This window comes from Hyperolius riggenbachi, chromosome 11, assembly GCF_040937935.1.
Source record: "Hyperolius riggenbachi isolate aHypRig1 chromosome 11, aHypRig1.pri, whole genome shotgun sequence".
NCBI classification, from domain to species: Eukaryota; Metazoa; Chordata; class Amphibia; order Anura; family Hyperoliidae; genus Hyperolius; species Hyperolius riggenbachi.
In genome coordinates this window covers 227,468,218-227,486,985 of record NC_090656.1, presented here as the reverse complement: position 1 = coordinate 227,486,985, position 18,768 = coordinate 227,468,218, and the positions used below count along the sequence as shown (strand labels likewise).

Here is an 18,768-nt window from a genome sequence, read left to right as displayed (position 1 = left end):
CCCATTTCCCTTACTTGTGTGGCTGCAGTAATTAGAGAAGGGAGAGGTTGCTGCAGACACATTAGGGAAAGCTTAGTTAGGCTCTTGTTAGGCTTGTTAGCTTGCTACTTGCTGATACTTATTGCTAAAAAGCACTCCTCAACAGTTCTTTTGAAAGCTAATGTTGTTCTTGTGATTTTTTTTTTTGTGTGTGTGTGTGTGTCCCACTGACACTTGCATATACAGCCCTGTCAGTCTGTCGCAGCTGGCCCTTGGCCCCTTGCTAATTCCTACTGTGCCACTGCCAGGCCCAGCACATTCAGTGCCTACCTTTTCACTGCACGTGTGTGACAGCTGCACATTTGTAATACCAGTCACTGCATACCTGTTCACTGCACCTGCGTGACAGAAGCATGCAGTGTTATATACCAGTCACTGCACCTGTTCACGGTATCTGTGTGTGTAACAGCTGCACATTGTATTGATACCAGTCACTGCATATCTGTTCAGTGCACCTACGTGACCGCATGCAGTGTTATATTTATACCAGTCACTGCATACCTGTTCACGGTACCTGTGTGTGTGACAGCTGCACATTGTATTGATACCAGTCACTGCATACCTGTTCAGTGCACCTGCGTGACGGCATGCAGTGTTATATTATATACCAGTCGCTGCATAACTGTTTACTGCACCTGTGTAACCACACATTGTTATACCAGCAGTCACTGCAACCTTTTCACTGAACTTGTGTAACCTCACATTGTTGTACAAGCAGTCGCTGCAACCTTTTCACTGCACCTGTGTAACCGCACATTGTTGTACCAGAAGTCACCTTTTCACTGCATCTGTGTAACCGCACATTGTATTAGTCAAGTCAGTGCATACCTTTCACTTCATCCCCCCCAGTATGGACAAGTGCCATCATCCCAGTGCTCAGCGGCGTGTACATTTTTATGTGTGTCTGCCTCAGATGAGAGCAATTCCATCTGTACTCTCTGCCACCGAAAATTGAGCCGTGGAAAGACCAAGACCCGCGTAGGGACAACTACCTTACGAAGGCACATGATGAAAAAGCCCAAACTGCAATGGGATGACCACCTGAGGAAAAGCAGCACACAAAAGCAAAGCCACACACCGCAGTGGAAGATACAATCACACAATTATTTCTCTAAAAAGGCGATACCCAAACTGTACTGTGATGTTGAAAGGCAAGTGGTGTCATCTCTGGCACGCAGTGTTGGGTCAAGGGACCATCTGACCACGGATGCCTGGTCTGCAAAGTACGGTCAGGCCTGCCTGAAGACTAAGTCAGTCCCCACACACAGCATCTCTGCCTGCACGCCGTGTGACTGCCTGCCCCAAGACTAAGTCAGTCCCAACTCCCCACACAGAATCTTTGCCTGCAGGCCGCTTGACTGCCATCTCCGCCAACACCAACAGGGTCCAGGACTCCAGGCGGATTCCTGAATTTTTAAGGCCGTTGCTAGCAGCGGCCGCTAACAAAACCAATAATTTTTTCTGGCACGTGTACATGCCTGCCTAATTTTTCTGGCTGCACTGCAGCTGCAACAACAAAACAAAACAATGTGTCAATTCCCCTTTGTGATCGTTACCTTGCCACGGTGAAGGGGCTTGCATATCACAATGAAGCAATGACCGCCGGCTATATGAGTGTCTCGGGGGGGGGGGGGGGGCACACCCAAGATAATAAGATTGTTGCTTCATTGTGGACAGACCAAATTCGATCAGCTGGACAGTCACTGTTCTGTCATTGTGCTACCTCAGCCCGACCATATGGGCTGGAAAGCCACCATCGCCTGCACTCTCGCCATCATGCGCACCAGTCCAGCACGGCCATCACTACACAAACAGCTGTTTGCAGTCACTGCAAACCTTTCACTGCATCTGTGACTGCACATTGTATTTTACCTTTTACTTGAATGGATGGCAGACTTGCCCTCCATAACAGATTGTTGTTAAAGGATTTAAAGTTTATTCGTCCAATATACAGCTGGGCCTCGAAAGAGTCCTCCTGTATTGTTATTTTTCGTCACTACCTCCCTGAGTCTGGACTTGCATGCCATGCCTGCTGCCTTCCTTGGATGTGTGGTGGTAGCCGTTCCTGCTCCTTTGCCCACAGCGTGCCTGCTGCCTTCCTTGGATGTGTGGTGGTAGCCGTTCCTGCTCCTTTGCCCACAGCGTGCCTGCTGCCTTCCTTGGATGTGTGGTGGTAGCCGTTCCTGCTCCTTTGCCCACAGCAGCAGCCAGGTGTCCGTGAAGGAAATCTTTGAGCGGAAGAAGCCAATGTCTGCCAGTCACCCGCTTGCCCGGTGTCTAACAGTTGGCTTTGCGGAACTGTTAGCTCGCCAGCTGTTACCATACCAGCTGGTGGACTCTGAGGCCTTCCAAAAATTTGTGGCGATCGGGACACCGCAGTGGTATCGCCTTGTTTTTCAAAAAAGGCGATACCCAAACTGTAAGGTGATGTTGCAAGGCAAGTGGTGTCATTCTCTGGCACATCGTTGGGTCAAGGGTCCATCTGACCACAGATGCCTGGTCTGCAAAGCACGGTCAGGGCAGGTACATTACTTATACAGCACATTTGGGTCCTTCCTTGGATGTGTGGTGGTAGCCATTTCTACGTGGGGGGTTGCAGAGACAAGTGGCAACCGGTGGGGAGCTCTGGGGTCTCCTTATTAAAGAAGACCCCCAGATGCAGCGGTGAAGACATGCGTTAGCATGTTTAGACCTGCTTTTTGCAGGTCTAAGCTAACGCTCATGTCTGCCGGGAAGCATCACTTCCCGGAGGCATGCAAAGTGTAATAGGATAGGGTGTAAAGAACTTGCTGGGTGATAATATTGCCCAAGCAAGCTTTTTTAACACCCTGCCTAGGGCTAAATGCAATTGGATCAGGCGACTTTATTGTTGCCTGATTATCGGACTCACCAGCGTTTAATGCTGGCGAGTCTGACAATTGCATCAGGCCCAATTACTCAATGACCAAGTTTATGAGCTTTGCGGTCTTTGGCATCAATCATTTTCAATGAAATGAAACAAATCTGATTGGCTGTTTGTGGCTCCACCCCCTTTTCTGAATTTGAACCCCAGTCACCCAATAACCAAGTGTACCAGGTTTGAGGCCTGTACCATTAACAGTGCAAGAATGGCAGCAATTACTGTATATTCAAGTGTATAATACTACTTTTTAACCCTTGAAAATCTTCTGAAAAGTCGTGGTCGTCTTATACGCCGGGTGTCTTTGATGCCAGGTGATACATGATGCTGATATGCGATGCGCATACGGGACATGCTGATGTTTACGTGATGCTGATTTGTGATGTGCATATGTGACATGCTGATGATTAATTACCAGGTGCTGGAGATTCAGCGGTCACTGCATGTGCTGGGGGTGTGGGGAGGGAGCTCATTGCTCACGCTGCGAGGTTTGGGACGCCCAGGGTATGGAAGCAAGAGATTGCACTGTGCCCATAAAACACACCTCTTCCACCTGTGTGGCCCGCCCTCTCCTGTTACCGCCTCTCACACCTCACTGCTGAGGACTGTAGTGAAGCGGCGCAGGTGCACATGTGCGAGATCTGAGAGGCACAGGAGGTAAATAGGATACAAGGGCGGGGCCAGATGGTGAAAGAGGCGTGTTTTATGGGTACAGCGCAATCTATTCTTCCATTCCGCTCTCATAAACGGGGACAGGGAGAGCTGATCAATCCACTTATGGAGAGGGATAGTTGACAAATCCAACCAGTCAATTACCTGTATACTGTTATATACTGGTTGGTTACCACATATAGTACAGCACCAGTATCTATTCATACATAGCACCAGTATCTATTCATACATAGCACCAGTATATGATTTTTTTAAATATTTATTTGGTGTGTGTTGGAAGAGGGGTAGTCTTATACGGCGAGTATATCCCAAACTCTATATTTTAACTGGAAAAGTTGGGGGGGGGGGGGGTCAGCTTATTCACCCAGTCGTCTTATACACCAGAATTTATGGTAAATATTCCCCTGAATCAATAGGTAAATTTTGATTGGCTTTTGTAGGCTCCACCCACTTTTCTGGTTATGGGGATAAAAAGTATCCTATACGTTATTCCAGTTAACCTCCTTAGCGGTAACCCCGTGTGTGACACTGGGTAAGCCGCCGGAGGGTGCCGCTCAGGCCCTGCTGGGCCGATTTACTTAATTTTTTTTTTGCTGGACGCAGCTAGCACTTTGCTAGCTGCGCCAGCACCCCGATCGCCGCCGCCGCGCGCCCGATCGCCGCTATCCGGTGCGGCGCGCGGCCCCCCCCCCCAGACCCCGAGCGCTGCCTGGCCAATCAGTGCCAGGCAGCGCCGAGGGGTGGATCGGGTCTCCCAATGACGTCCTGACGTCGGTGACGTCATTCCGCCCCGTCGCCATGGCGACGGGGGAAGCCCTCCAGGAAATCCCGTTCTTTGAACGGGATTTCCTGATCGCCTATCGCCGGAGGCGATCGGCGGGGCTGGGGGGATGCCGCTGAGCAGCGGCTATCATGTAGCGAGCCCTCGGCTCGCTACATGATTTAAAAAAAACAAAATTAAAAAAAAACTGCTGCGGTATGAAAAATACCGCCAAGGGGGTTAATGTAGTATGTGTGTGCCAAATTTCATTCAAATCTGTTCAGCCATTGTTGTGTGATCGAGTAACAAACATTCAAATATCCATTTCGCATTTATAATATTAGTGAGATTTGTATATATACATTTATGTATATGCTATTATGTATATATTTATATAATCATTATTAAAGTGGACCCAAATTAAAAATACAAGATTTCAGAAATAAAATCTATTTTCTAAATTATAATAATAAATAGCAGCCTTTTCAGCTGCATGATGATAAATATAAAATATTTTACATTTATTGGAGAAACCCCTCCCTCCTTTCATATTACAGGGACAGAATCCGGCAGACTGGTGGAGTAGGTGGTGTCCAGCAAAGGAGGAATTGCTAATGGCTGCCACCCGTATAACCCTAGTTATGAAAAGAGAAGGGTGAAAAGCAGGCACTGAAATGCTCATTGGCTTGAAGGAGTGTTTATTTATCTTTGTATGTGTCAGAGTGGTGCAACTAAATATTTTTAATTAAAAAAAATGTTTGGTTTGGGTCCGCTTTAATCAGGGGATGATCTGAACATATTTAGACGTTCTCTTACATTTTATACACTTAATAGCTGAAGACCTGGCATTGTCTGGGCATGCATTTGGTGGTTGTTGGCTCCGCTCACTTTTTCTAACCCTGACACACAGTCAGTTAATGACCAAGTTTGTGAGCTTTGCGGTCCTTGGCATAAAAATGTGGAAGCAGTTTAAATGAATCTGAGGTGAAAGTGTTATAGAGGCCACCATATATTTTACCTTTTAAGAAATAGAGATGGCCCGAACAGTTCACTAGCGTAACCACCATAATGGTTAATAGCAAAGCCCACTTACATGCTAGAAACTCCAAATTTCCAGGGTTTAAAAAGACCTTATAGTTTCTGAGAAAATCAATATTAAAGTTAGAGAAAAAAAGTAGCAAGGTTACTGTGGTAAAATGTCAGATAATGTATTAAAGAGAACCTGAGGTGTGTTTGAAGAATATTATCTGCATACAGAGGCTGGATCTGCCTATACAGCCCAGCCTCTGTTGCTATCCCAAACCCCCCTAAGGTCCCCCTGCACTCTGCAATCCCTCATAAATCACAGCCACGCTGCTGACAAACAGCTTGTCAGAGCTGGCTGTGTTTATCTCTATAGTGTCAGTCTGCTGCTCTCCCCGCCTCCTGCAGAACTCCAGTCCCCGCCTGCATAACTTCCCTCCCTGCTGATTGGAGGGAAGGGACGGGGGCAGCTATGCAGGAGGCGGGGGAGCAGCTGAGACTGACACTACAGATGTAAACACAGCCTCACAGCACGGCTGTGATTTATGAGGGATTGCAGAGTGCAGGGGGGCCTTATGGGGGTTTGGGATAGCAACAGAGGCTGGGCTGTATAGGCAGATCCAGCCTCTGTATGCAGATAACATTCTTTAACCTGCTGAGCGGTCTGGACGAGCTCAGCTCGTCCAACACCGCCAGAGGCTGCAGCTCAGGCCCTGCTGGGCCGATTTGCACCAAATAAAAAGCAGCACACGCAGCCGGCACTTTGCCAGCCGCGTGTGCTGCCTGATCGCCGCTGCAGCGCGGCGATCCGCCGCGTGCAGCGGCGAAAGAGGGTCCCCCCAGCCGCCCGAGCCCAGCGTAGCCGGAACAAACAGTTCCGGCCAGCGCTAAGGGCTGGATCGGAGGCGGCTGACGTCAAGACGTCGGCTGACGTCAATGACGTCACTCCGCTCGTCGCCATGGCGACGAGGGAAGCGAAACACGGAGGGCCGCTCATTGCGGCCTTCCGTGTTATCTCTTGCCGCCGGAGGCGATCGGAAGATCGCCTCCGGAGCGCCCTCTAGTGGGCTTTCATGCAGCCAACTTTCAGTTGGCTGCATGAAATAGTTTTTTTTTTATCTAAAAAAAACCCTCCCGCAGCCACCCTGGCGATTTAATCAGAACGCCAGGGTGGTTAAACACACCTCGGGTTCTCTTTAACATATATATAAATGTATTTTGTTTATTTATTTTAATTTATGTATGTTCAGAATGTGGGAAATATTTTTTAAAAAATGACGTGGGGTCCCCCCTCCCGAGGCTCTGTAACCCCTTGACCCCACCTCATTTTTTTAATATTTCCCACATTCTGAACATATATATATATATATATATATATATATATATATATATATATATGCATTTATTTACATGTTAATACATTATCTGTCATTTTACCGCAGTAACTGTGCTACTTTTTCCTCTAACTTTAACATCAATTTTCTCAAAACCTATAAGGTCTTTTTGGAAAATGTTGTTTCCTCTTGTTCCCACTGCCCTCCTTAACATGCCTTGGTGTCTCTAGCGTGTAAAGGGGCTTTGCAATTAACCGCTAAATTTGATGCCAGTTTGCCTGCCATTGAACAGCTGGTTTGCAATATTTGTGGTAAATTTGCATTCCCGAACTGAAAATGTGATGTTTGCTGCATCACTATTAAAGGGAACCAGAGGCCCCAGGAAAAAGATTTTATACATACCTGGGGCTTCCTCCAGCCCCATACGCACGGATCGCTACCACGCCGCCGTCCTCTGCTGCCTGGATCCGCCTGTACCGGGTCCCGTCATGGCCGCCAGTCGGCCAGTCTGCCGGCTGACGTGGCCAATAGTCCGCATCACACGGAGCTCCCTCCATGTACGTACGCGTGCGGCTGCCTACTGCGCAGCCGCATGCGTACGGGTATGGAGGGAGCCCCTGTGATGCGGACAATTGGCCGCGTCCGCCGGAAGTGACGGGACCCGGTACCGCCGATCCAGGAAGCGGAGGATGGCGGCGTGGGAGCGATCCAGGCTTATGGGGCTGGAAGAAGCCCCAGGTATGTATAAAAGCTTCTTCTTTTTTTTTAATATGTTCCTCTCTGGTTCCCTTTAACCATTTCCGGACCACAGGCTCCCAATCCAGGCTATTTTTGAAAATTAAGTGCTCTGCAGCTTTAACTATGTGCTGCAGAGCCATACAACTTAGCACACACATGAATCCCGTCCACTTCTTTTCTGCCCACCAGCAGAGCTTTCTGTTGGTGGTCTCTGATCGCTGCTGCTGTTTGTTTGTTTGTTTGTTTTTGTTCTAATTTTATTGTTTTTGTTAATCAAAAATAACAATTTTTTATTTGTTTTCTCCCCCCTCCCTCCTCCCGCCAGCCAATCAAGGCGATCTTCTCTGATAGCCATCAGCCGTGAGTGACACGGCTGTCCCCAGTACAGCACTGCAGTAGATTATTATTATTATTTAGTATTTATATAGCGCCGACATATTACGCAGCGCTGTACAGTGTATATATATATATATATATATATCTTGTCACTAACTGTCCCTCAAAGGAGTTCACAATCTAATCCCTACCATTGCCATATGTCTATATTATGTAGTGTAAGTACTGTAGTCTAGGGCCAATTTTTAGGGGGAGCCAATTAACTTATCTGTAAGTTTTTGGAATGTGGGAGGAAACCGGAGTGCCCGGAGGAAACCCACACAGACACGGAGAGAACATACAAACTCTTTGCAGATAGTGCCCTGGCTGGAAATCGAACCAGGGACCCAGTGCTGCAAGGCGAGAGAGCTAACCACTACGCCACCGTGCTGCCCACAGATCGCAGCACTGTACAATGTAAATAGATAGCGGATTAACCATCTAACAGCCCCCTAGCGACAATCGCCGCTGGTAGACTGATGATGGAGTGGAGCGTCGTCACTCAAGTGGGGATGCGCACACATCGGCGTGTGCGATCCCCATGTAAAACTCTGCCCCAGGATTTGACGCCTTTTGGAGTGAGGCGGTCCGGGGGCTGCCACCTTCCCGACGTCTATAGGCGTTAGGCGGTCGGGAAGAGGTTAAGCAATACCAGTTGCCTGGCTGTCCTGCTGATCCTCTGCCTCTAATACTTTCAGCCATAGATCCTGAATAAGCATTCAGCAGATCAAGGGTTTCTAACAATATTGACAAGATTAGCTGCATGCTTGTTTCAGGTGTTATTCAGACACTGCTGCAGCCAAACAGATCATCAGGACTGCCAGGCAACTGGTATTTTTCTTAATGGAAGTAGGCAGAGCTGGGACAAGGTCCTCCAGCACCCAAGGATGAGACACCAATGTGCTCCCCTCCATTCCTCCCACCCCAGCCGTCACACACTGATTGCTATTACACTAAGAGGTGCCCCAGGGCCCCCAACACCTTAATCTCTAGTTATCTGGCTTGCAGTCACTGCCACATATCTCCTTTCCTTATTTCTCTCTGCTTCAAACACAATAGGGGAATGATAGCTGAGCCTCTCTCGACTCTGCCTCAGCCCTGAAAGTAAGGACGGTACTTATGCACTATCACTCCTGCAAAGTTTGGCAGCTTCTTGATTAAGTTCTGTTTGCTCCTCTACCAAGATCTATCCATTTTTGAAAAACCTTCCCATTGCATTTGTCCTGAGTCAGTGCAATTCCCTGTTCCAAAGTTAGGGGGCTTTGAAAGAGAGGAGTCCCCTGCATTTGGCTGCAGAGAGCTGAGTGGAATCCAGCCTCAAGCCCAGTTTGGCCAGTGTGGCCAGTAACACACAGAGAGGAGACGAGGGTGTATAGCTGGGCTGCCTCTTCTTCCTCTGTAATGAGACCCCTGCAAAAGTAGAAGACGATCTCGCAGGTGTGCTGCTGATCATTAACCCTTTGGGGACCGCCTGTATTAGATCCTACACCACACTTGTGGCTGTTGTAGCCTGATGCGGCATAGGATCTACGCTGCCCGCTGTTTCCACTCCCGACACGATCGTGCGCACCTAAGGATTATGCTGTCATATGACAGCTGGCATCTCTCCTCAGTGATCAAAAGCCATTGCGTATGGCTTCTGACCACGTGATCACAAGCCATTGCGTATGGCTTCTGATCACGTGATCACTATGATCGCCGACGGATCATAGTGATCACTATTGGCAGCTGTAGTGGAAGGGGGGAAGAAGAGGATCTACTCACCTTCCTGCCGTTCCCACGACGTTCGGCGCTCCCCACCACTCTGGCCCACATCCCTTCTCTCTCTGACGTCAGTGCCGGGTCCCGGCTTGATGACATCATCAAGCCGCAACCCAGAACTGAGCGGCAGTATGAGCGGGGATGCTGGTAAAAGCGGAAGGGTCCACAGTGGCTTATCGTTAAAGCCTGGGAGGTGAGTAATAGCTACTGCATACAGGGGGGACACCTGGCCACACAGGGGACACCAAGCCTTGCCAACTGCATGGGGTATCCGGCTGCCTGACCCCTCCAAACACCCCCCCCCTTTCAGCAAAATTGCCTGGTCCTTAGGTGGCCAGTCCCCAAAGGGTTAATGTTGGGTTTGTTTGGTACTTCTAAAATCATTCTTTCTGCAGATAAATGCAGGCGACACCCCTTTCCAAAACCCCCTAACTTGGGAACAGAGCATTACACCAACTCATACACCGGTGCAAAGGAAAGCCAGGACTTTCAGTTTTCCAAAAATGGTTAGATCTGGCTAGGGGAGATAACAAAACTTATACAAGAAGATGCCAAACTCTTCAGATGGGATTACAGAAGTACTGGAAATAAATATGGCAGCCTCCACATTACTCTCACTTCGTGTTCACTTTAAATTTTCCTATTGAAATCAATCAAACACATCTGCTTGGCTGTTTTTGGCTCTTCCTCCTTTTCTGAATTTGAACCCCTGTCACCCATTGACTGGCTGTAGCAAGTTTAAGGCCTCTGCCATTAACAGTGTAAGAATGACAGCAGTTTAAATATTCCCCTTGAAAATCAACAGGGGAATTTTGATTGGGTGTTTGTAACAACTAGTGGGGCAGCTGCGGCGAACAGCGCCATCACCGCAGCTGCCTCCATGCCGATGCCCGCCTCGCTACCCGTGCCTCGGGCGTCTAGCACGCCGAGGACGGGTTTGTTGGTCGCCCATAAGGTTGCATTGACTGCATGTCTGAGGTGGTGCACACCCTTCAAGCAACTGATGCACCAGTGCCATCCCCTGTTGTTATGGAGCCCAGGATACCTCTCCCTGAAAAGTTTTCAGGGCACAGGTCTGATTTTCAGAATTTCAGAAATCGCTGCCTTTCGTATTTTGAGTTACGACCTACGTCATCAGGGTCTGAGAGTCAGAGAGTGACTTTTATTAAAACTTTATTATCTGGGGATTCGCAGACGTGGGCTTACAGTCTCCCTAGTGGTCATAAGGCTTTGGCATCAGTTCAGGAATTTTTTAAAACCATGGCGATTATATATGACGATCCCGATATAGCAGTTACTGCTGAGAGGAAGCTCAAAACCCTCAGGCAGGGGCATAACACCGTTGAGACGTACGCTGCAGAATTTAGAAGGTGGGCTGTGTCGGCTAGATGGGGACAGTTTGCCCTATTGGATTGTTTTTTAACGGGATTATCTGACGCGGTTGCTGATCTTATGTTAAGTCATCCAGAACCTAAGACTATTGACGATGCAATCTCATTAGCAGTTAAAATAGATCGCCGGGTTCGTTATCAAAGACAAACTCGAGGTAGATTCTCTGGGAAATCCGTCCCTATCACCTCTCCTTCTCCATCTCCTTCTCTTCCTCAGGCTGAGCCGATGCAGATCGGACATTCCGAATTGTCTGAGGTAGAGAAAAATCGGAGACGGACAGAGAGGCTCTGCTTATACTGTGCGGAGAAGGGCCATGTGGTACAGAATTGCCCCGAGAAGGCGGAAAATTCTGCCGCCTAAGTGTAGCTAGAGGTACTACCCTAGGCGAGCCTGTGTTACCTCTAAATGAGAATCATTTACTTCTCCCGTGTTCTATTACCTGGGAAGATCGAGTTTTGTCTACCCAGGCATTTATAGACTCGGGCTCAGCAGCCAATTTTATAGATTATAATTTCGCTATGAGGTTAGGAATCCCCCTTGTTTCTTTGAACAGACAGATTTTTGTTACTGCAGTGGATGACTCTCCACTTCAGGGGAAACAACCTCTGTCCCAGACTCCTGTATTGTTATGTCAAGTGGGGGTAGTTCATAAGGAGCAAATACAATTTTTTGTGCTCAAAATGGCCACGTCCACAGTGATCCTTGGTATGCCATGGTTGCAAAAGCACTCCCCTCAGATTGATTGGAGTTCTGGGCAGCTATTAAGGTGGTCCTCCTTCTGTCATTATCATTGCTTGGAGAAAGTTGCTGTTTGCATTACCAAGGTTCAAATGGAAGGATTGCCCGCACCATATACTGAATTCACTGATGTCTTTTGTCCTAAAGCGGCAGACAAACTTCCTCAGCATAGAAGTTTTGACTGTCCCATTGAGTTAAGACCAGGTTGTATGCCCCCTAGAGGCCATTTATATAACCTTTCTGGTCCTGAAAAACTTGCTATGTAGGATTACATTAAAGAAAACTTGGCCAAGGGGTTCATCCGTCCTTCAAAGTTTCTGGCCGGAGCAGTATTCTTTTTTGTACAAAAGGAGGACGGTGTGCTCCGGCCATATATTGATTGAAGAGAGTTAAACAAGATTACTATAAAAAATCGTTATCCACTCCCTTTAATCAATGACTTGTTTTCCCAGGTTACTGATGCATGTATCTTCTCTAAACTCAACCTAAGAGGGGCATACAACCTGGTATGCATAAGGGAGGGTGACGAATGGAAGACGGCGTTCAACACACCCGACGGGTACTACGAGTATCTAGTCATGCCCTTCGGGTTGTGTAACGCTCCCGCCGTCTTCCAGGAGTTGACCAATGAGGTCTTCAGAGAAGTCCTAGGGCGGTTCGTCCTTGTTTACCTGGACGACATACTTATTTTCTCACCCAATTTGGCTGAACACAGGGAGCATGTAAAGTTTGTTCTAAGGAAACTGAGGCAGAATTCTTTATATGCAAAACTAGAGAAATGCCTCTTTGAAGTGTCTGAGGTTCCCTTTTTGGGATATATCATTTCTACCGCCGGACTCTCCATGGACCCCAAAAAAGTATCTGCTGTGCTGGAGTGGCCACAACCACCCAGGTTTCTTATCTTTGCCAATTATTATAGAAAATTTATCAAGGGATTTTCTTCTGTGGTGTCACCTCTGATGGAACTTACCAAGAAGAGGGCAGACACTTATAATTGGTCAGCCGAAACGCATTCTGCTTTTCATCATTGAAAAAGTTATTTTGTTCCGCCCCCATTTTGCGGCATGTTGATGTCACTTATCCCTTTATTGTAGAGGTGGATGCATCAGAGGTTGGGGTTGGGGCTGTACTGTCTCAACACTCTGGTCTTCAGGGCAGATTGCATCCGTGTGCATTTTTCTCTCGGAAGTTTTCTCCCGCCGAGAGAAATTATGATATTGGAAACCGAGAGTTGTTGGCCATCAAACTCGCATTTGAGGAATGGCGCCATTGGCTCAAAGGGGCAGAACATACGATTACGGTCTATACTGACCACAAGAATTTAGAATATATGAGGGGGCTAAGTCTCTTGGCAAGCTCGCTGGTCTTTATTCTTCTCGAGATTCAGATTCATTATTACCTACAAGCCAGGAAGTAAAAACATCAAGGCAGATGCCCTGTCTAGATGTTTTGAGCCTGAGACAGTACAGCTACCAACCCCTGAGAACATCCTGCCCAAGAAAGTTGTGTTAGCAGCCACCGACACATGGGAGGATTGGTTGTCTACATTGGGTCCCTATCAACAGGACATTCCCGAGGGGAAACCAGATGGGGTTCTGTTTGTGCCACTGCATTATCGCTTGCAACTTTTTTACAATTGTTTCATGCACATAAGAATGCAGGGCATCCTGGGGTGACTAGAACGCTGGATTTGCTTGCTAGATGCGTCTGGTAGCCGTCCCTGGTCTCAGATTGTAAGAAGTTTGTCAGAGATTGCTCAGTCTGTGCCAGAAATAAACCTTCCAGACAGGCTCCGGTGGGCACGCTCCAGTCATTGCCGGTGCCTGAGCAACCATGGACCCATCTGTCCATGGACTTTGTGGGCGAACTTCCTAGATCTGAGGGTAAAACTGTCATCTGGGTGGTAGTCGACAGGTTCAGCAAAATGGCTCATTTTATTCCACTGGACGGACTCCCCTCAGCTCAGGAACTGGCAGATCTCTTCATCCAACACATTTTTCGGTTGCATGGGATACCAGAAAATGTGGTGTCAGATAGGGGAGTCCAATTCGTGTCCAGGTTCTGGAGAGCTTTTTGTCATCATCTGGGAATGAACCTGTCATTCTTGTCCGGCTATCACCTACAGACCAATGGGCAAACCGGAAGGGTCAACCAGTCACTTGAACAGTTCCTTAGGTGCAATGTGGCCGATGCTCAGTTGGAATGGGCAAAATTCCTGCCGTATGCGGAATTTGCTCATAATTTAAAAAGTACCTCATCAGGCTTCTCTCCCTTCCAGGTGGTCTCAGGGAGATCTCCTAAATTTTCCCCGTTACCAGTGGTGTCCTCTTCCTGCGATGGAAGATTGGCAGAAATCTTTTAGGGAGATCTGGACTATGGTTAAAAGAAATCTGGAAAAGGCCTTTCTAACCCAGAAAAGGCAAGATAAGAAGCGATCTGTAGAATGGGAACATGGTATGGGTTTCAACCCGGCATCTGGCGTTGAAACAACCCTCGGCTAAATTGGGCCCCAGATTTGTAGGCCCATACTCCATCTCCAAAAGAATCAATGATGTGATGTATGTGATTGGACTGCCATCTAGTATAAGAGGTACAAAGTCTTTTCATGTGTCCTTATTGAAGCCGGCTGCGCATGTGGATTCCTCTCTCCCCCCCTGTGGTGATTGATGGTGAACCTGAATACGAGATCGAACAAATATTGTATTCTCGCTGGGTACACAACTCAGTTCAATATTTAGTTCATTGGAAGGGGTATGGGCCTGAGGAGAAGTCTTGGGTGCCGGATCGTCGCATGCATGCTGAGGAGTTGAGACAGGAATTTCATAGATTACATCCTGAGAAACCATGTAGGACGTGTTCGGAGTCCACGCCTCAAGGGGGGTACTGTAACAACTAGTGGGGCAGCTACGTCGAACAGCGCCATCACCACAGCTGCCTCCATGCCGATGCCCGCCTCGCTACCCGTGCCTCAGGTGTCTAGCACGAGGACGGGTTTGTCTGTCGCCCATAAGGTCGCATTGACTCGTGCGCTCGCGCACCGTCATGACCTTTATTCTGCTAAGAGGCGGCTCAGCTGACCGAAGGGTCAGCTGACGTCACGCCATGCGCCCGCCGCTTCTGATTGGCCGAGCGCTGGGGGCGTGCCTCAGGGTCTCCTTGGGCTATTAAGCTCGGAGGAATCATTTGCAACTTGTCTGCTGTTGCGAATACCTTGTGTTAGCGCTCAGACCTTAGATAGTTCCGGTGTGCTTTAATCCGGGAGGAAACCGGGGATTTCACACAAGATAGGAATTATTTGATAGCTATTTAGTGACTTCATTACTGTGTTATTTTCTGTGTATGACTCTGGCTTACTCTGACCTATCTTTGCCTCTGTATTTGTACCTGGTCTGCCTGTCTGTTGCCTGACTCGATTAGTCTGAGCTCTCTTCTCTCACCAGGGAGCCCTTGTCTCTGGTGAGGGGCTCCGTACTGTTAGTACCCACCAGTTCCTCTGGTGAGGTGTTGCTAAAAATCAGTACTTACTGTTTGCACCAATCACTACACTCAGTGCAATAAAGTGGAGACTAAGGTCACGTTATTGCCTTAGTGTTGCTATTTTTGTATTATTGGGGATTCTGCAGATCACCATATAATCAGATATAGTATCTGCATTATTTGGTGATACTGCAGATCACCAAATAATCAGAACTCTGTATTTGCTGACACCATTCGTTACACTGTTGTATAGATTGACGGTATACCTTGAAATGAATCCGAGCTCTCAGTATTTGATTTTACATTTAAAAAAATTGTACTTGCTTATCATACAGCATATACAAAATATGAACAGTTCCTAGAAGTGTTTCCTTGTAACAGTATTCCATCTCATCAATTATCATGTAATGATCCGCTCAGCTGCCTGCGCAGGCAGGCAGCTTTTTGACCACTGTTTAGGTCTGCATTCTGCAGGTTTCTGGAAGAGAGACCTTTTGTCAGTTTTGCAACTTGCTGCTGCTGAGGAATTTGCATACGTTTGTCATGCAAATTGCCTAGCCACATCCTTTGTAGGCTTGCTCTATATATACCATGTGATTCCACAGTACGTGGCTGGTCATAAGGGTTTGTCCTGTGAAACACTCCTGGAGTGTCAGCCATGCTTATTATTTGAAGATTAGCTTAGAGTTATTCCTGGGACTGCACTAGGCATCCTTGCTAGAGCAGTCAGGATTGTATTATTTGTATTGCCTGTTCTGTCTCTCTTGCTGTACTTAGATCGCACTTGCTCTGGCGGAAAGAGCAGTGGATTTAGCTCGCTCTGTTTCTATACTTGGATCACACTCGCTCTGGCGGAAAGAGCAGTGGATCCTGCTAAAGCTATCTTGCTATACTTGGATCGCACTTGCTCTGGCGGAAAGAGCAGGGGATCCTGCAAGCTCTGTTGCCTTACTTGGATCGCACTCGCTCTGGCGGAAAGAGCGGTGGATCGTATCTCTCACTTATTCCTGTTTTCGTGTATCTGTCTTGTCTGATACGAATGCTTGCTGGAGGCTCTGTGAGGTAACCGTTAAGCAAGCGCTCGCGTCCTATGTTTCATGTTTGTCTGTCGGTGGTTAGTTAGGCGTGCTTGTCTCTGTTGTGCTTAACACGCAGAGACCGCGCAGTAAACGCGTTCACTGTTGCGAATGAGTGCGGTGTTCGCGTTTAGTTAGCGTTTGTTATTTTTCTTATCTTCTCATTGTATGATTTGCTGTGCCTTTGCTACTCTCGTGCTCTGCCTTGCTGTAGCCTTGTGTCACCTCTGGCGATCGCCTCTCTCGCGATTGCGTTCTTACTTCATATCTGCTGTTGTGTGTGCACCGTCATGGGTTGGCGACTAGATAGGTGCACACACATGCAATCTGTCCCTTTGCTCATTCTCATTCCCAATCGCTTCTCAGGCGATTGCGTTCTCACTCGGTTTCCTCTGTTGTTTGTCCACCGTCGCAGGTTGGTGACTACATTGGTGCACACACATACATTCCTCCTCTGTGCTTATTCTGTCTTGTGTCGCTGTTAGCAATCGCCACCTCCTGCGATTGCCTTCTCACCTGATCTTCATGGTTGTGTGTTCATCGTCGCAGGGTGGCGACTAGATTGGTGGACACACATACCCTCTGTCGCTTTGCTCTCTCTCTTTCAGGGCTATCTTGCCCTGCGTTTCTTCCCTTCGTACAATTCCTGTCTGGCGTCTGTGGCAGGGCAGAGGAGCTGTTCCTCTGCACTCCACAGCTCCACCTGCCGACAGGAATTTCCCTCTACAGGTGCGTTGCACCTTTTGCTGGGTTCTCTCAAATGATATGCTTGTGGAGGATTTCCGCAGTGTCAGCGCACATCCTGTGCGCTGACCACGGAGAGAATTCCACAATCGTTACATATCAATCTTCTAAGTAAATTAAAAAAATAATATAACAGTTGTGTTATGTAGAATAGGATCAAAAGTAGTCTCATCTGTATCAATAGCTGTGTATCTAGTAGCTGTGTAAAAACTTAATAAGTTAGTAATCTCCTTGGAAAAATAATATAAAAAAAATAGCTTCTAACATAACTTCTTGCTAGCATCTTAACAGAACTTAATGCTGAAAAATTAATAAAGTAAATCACCAGAATATTAAGTATATTACACCTTCTCTGTCATCTCTTTAGCTTCTAGAATCACATCGGGAAGGTAGCGTCTGTCTTGTAGCTGAGTAGGTGTCTTTCAGGAGAGATTTAGACGGAATGACTCTGAATAGCTCTCAATCCACCTATTTTTTAATCACATGGATCCAATATGGCTGCCTAATTTGGAATTTCCCTAAATCTCTGGTTCTGATTGGCTGAGATTTCTATGCATCAATACTTTATAATGTTTTGAATACCTAAGTCATAATATGTTTGTTTATAAATTCCTTATTCAATGTATCTGTGGGAATTTACGTAGTTTGGGATGTTTACACATACTGACATTTGCTTATCGGGTCATTTTTGACACAGTTAATTAAAAATTGACGTCACTGGCCATCTTGTCTGCTGGCTGATTTATTTGCCTCAGACATTAGAACTTTTAAATATTAAACAATGTCATTCATGATGCATTTCTGATAATGTGTCCTTCTGCTAATTAGTTTGGAATGTGTCTGTCTTTTCCCTGAAATGAAATCGGCCATGCTGACCCAGCAAGGCAGACCTGTAAAAGTCTACAGCAATTGAATGCTTATTGAAGTATGCAGAGCTTCCAATATACTCATTTTTAAATATAGAGCCAATTATATGATTATTTTTAAAACAATTAATCATATAAGATATAATTGCTTATTAAAACTTAATCATTTAAAATCATGTTCTATATACAGTATTTGTCTTTCTTATGAATAAATAAATTAAATAATTTCCACTGGCAGATGTCACTATTGAATCATTTTTAAAAAATTGGGAAAACCTCTTATATTTGTTTTATACGACTATGAATCCACCAGATGGCATCATAAGACAATGGTATTAAACTGTCAATTTGTTTATGCTTCTATGTTTTGACTTTCTCACTTAGTGGCTGGATGATGTAATGGTTAAGGGCTCTGCCTCTGACACAGGAGACCAGGGTTTGAATCTCTGCTCTGCCTGTTCAGTAAGCCAGCACCTATTCAGTAGGAGACCTTGGGCTAGTCTCCCTAACACTGCTTCTGCCTATAGAGCGCGTCCTAGTGGCTGCAGCTCTGGTGCTTCGAGTCCGCCAGGAGAAAAGCGCAATATAAGTGCTCTGTGTTTGTCTGTGTTTGTTCTCTGGCTGGGAAATGTTATCTTTTCTTGCTGGCTGTAACTACCTTGTAACAAGTACATGTCAACAATCTTCTAGCTTACAAGTTAAAATAATCTTATGAAAGTTTCACTGTCTCAAATGAGCATTGTCATTAGTTAAAAAGTCACAGAGTAATATTTAAAGTGATACCCTAACACCACAGTTTACACTGAATTGTGCATATACATATGGCTTTTCCTGCATAAACAATGTGCTAGAATTCTGACACATACATATGATT

At 46.7% G+C, this 18,768-nt stretch overlaps 1 protein-coding gene across 1 annotated transcript in view; it reads left to right on the top strand.

Annotated features, from left to right (window-relative positions):
- Window positions 1-18,768, top strand: part of LOC137537962 (receptor-type tyrosine-protein phosphatase beta-like) — a 557,484-nt gene that overhangs the window by 294,311 nt on the left and 244,405 nt on the right. The gene's annotated exons all lie outside the window — the stretch shown is intronic.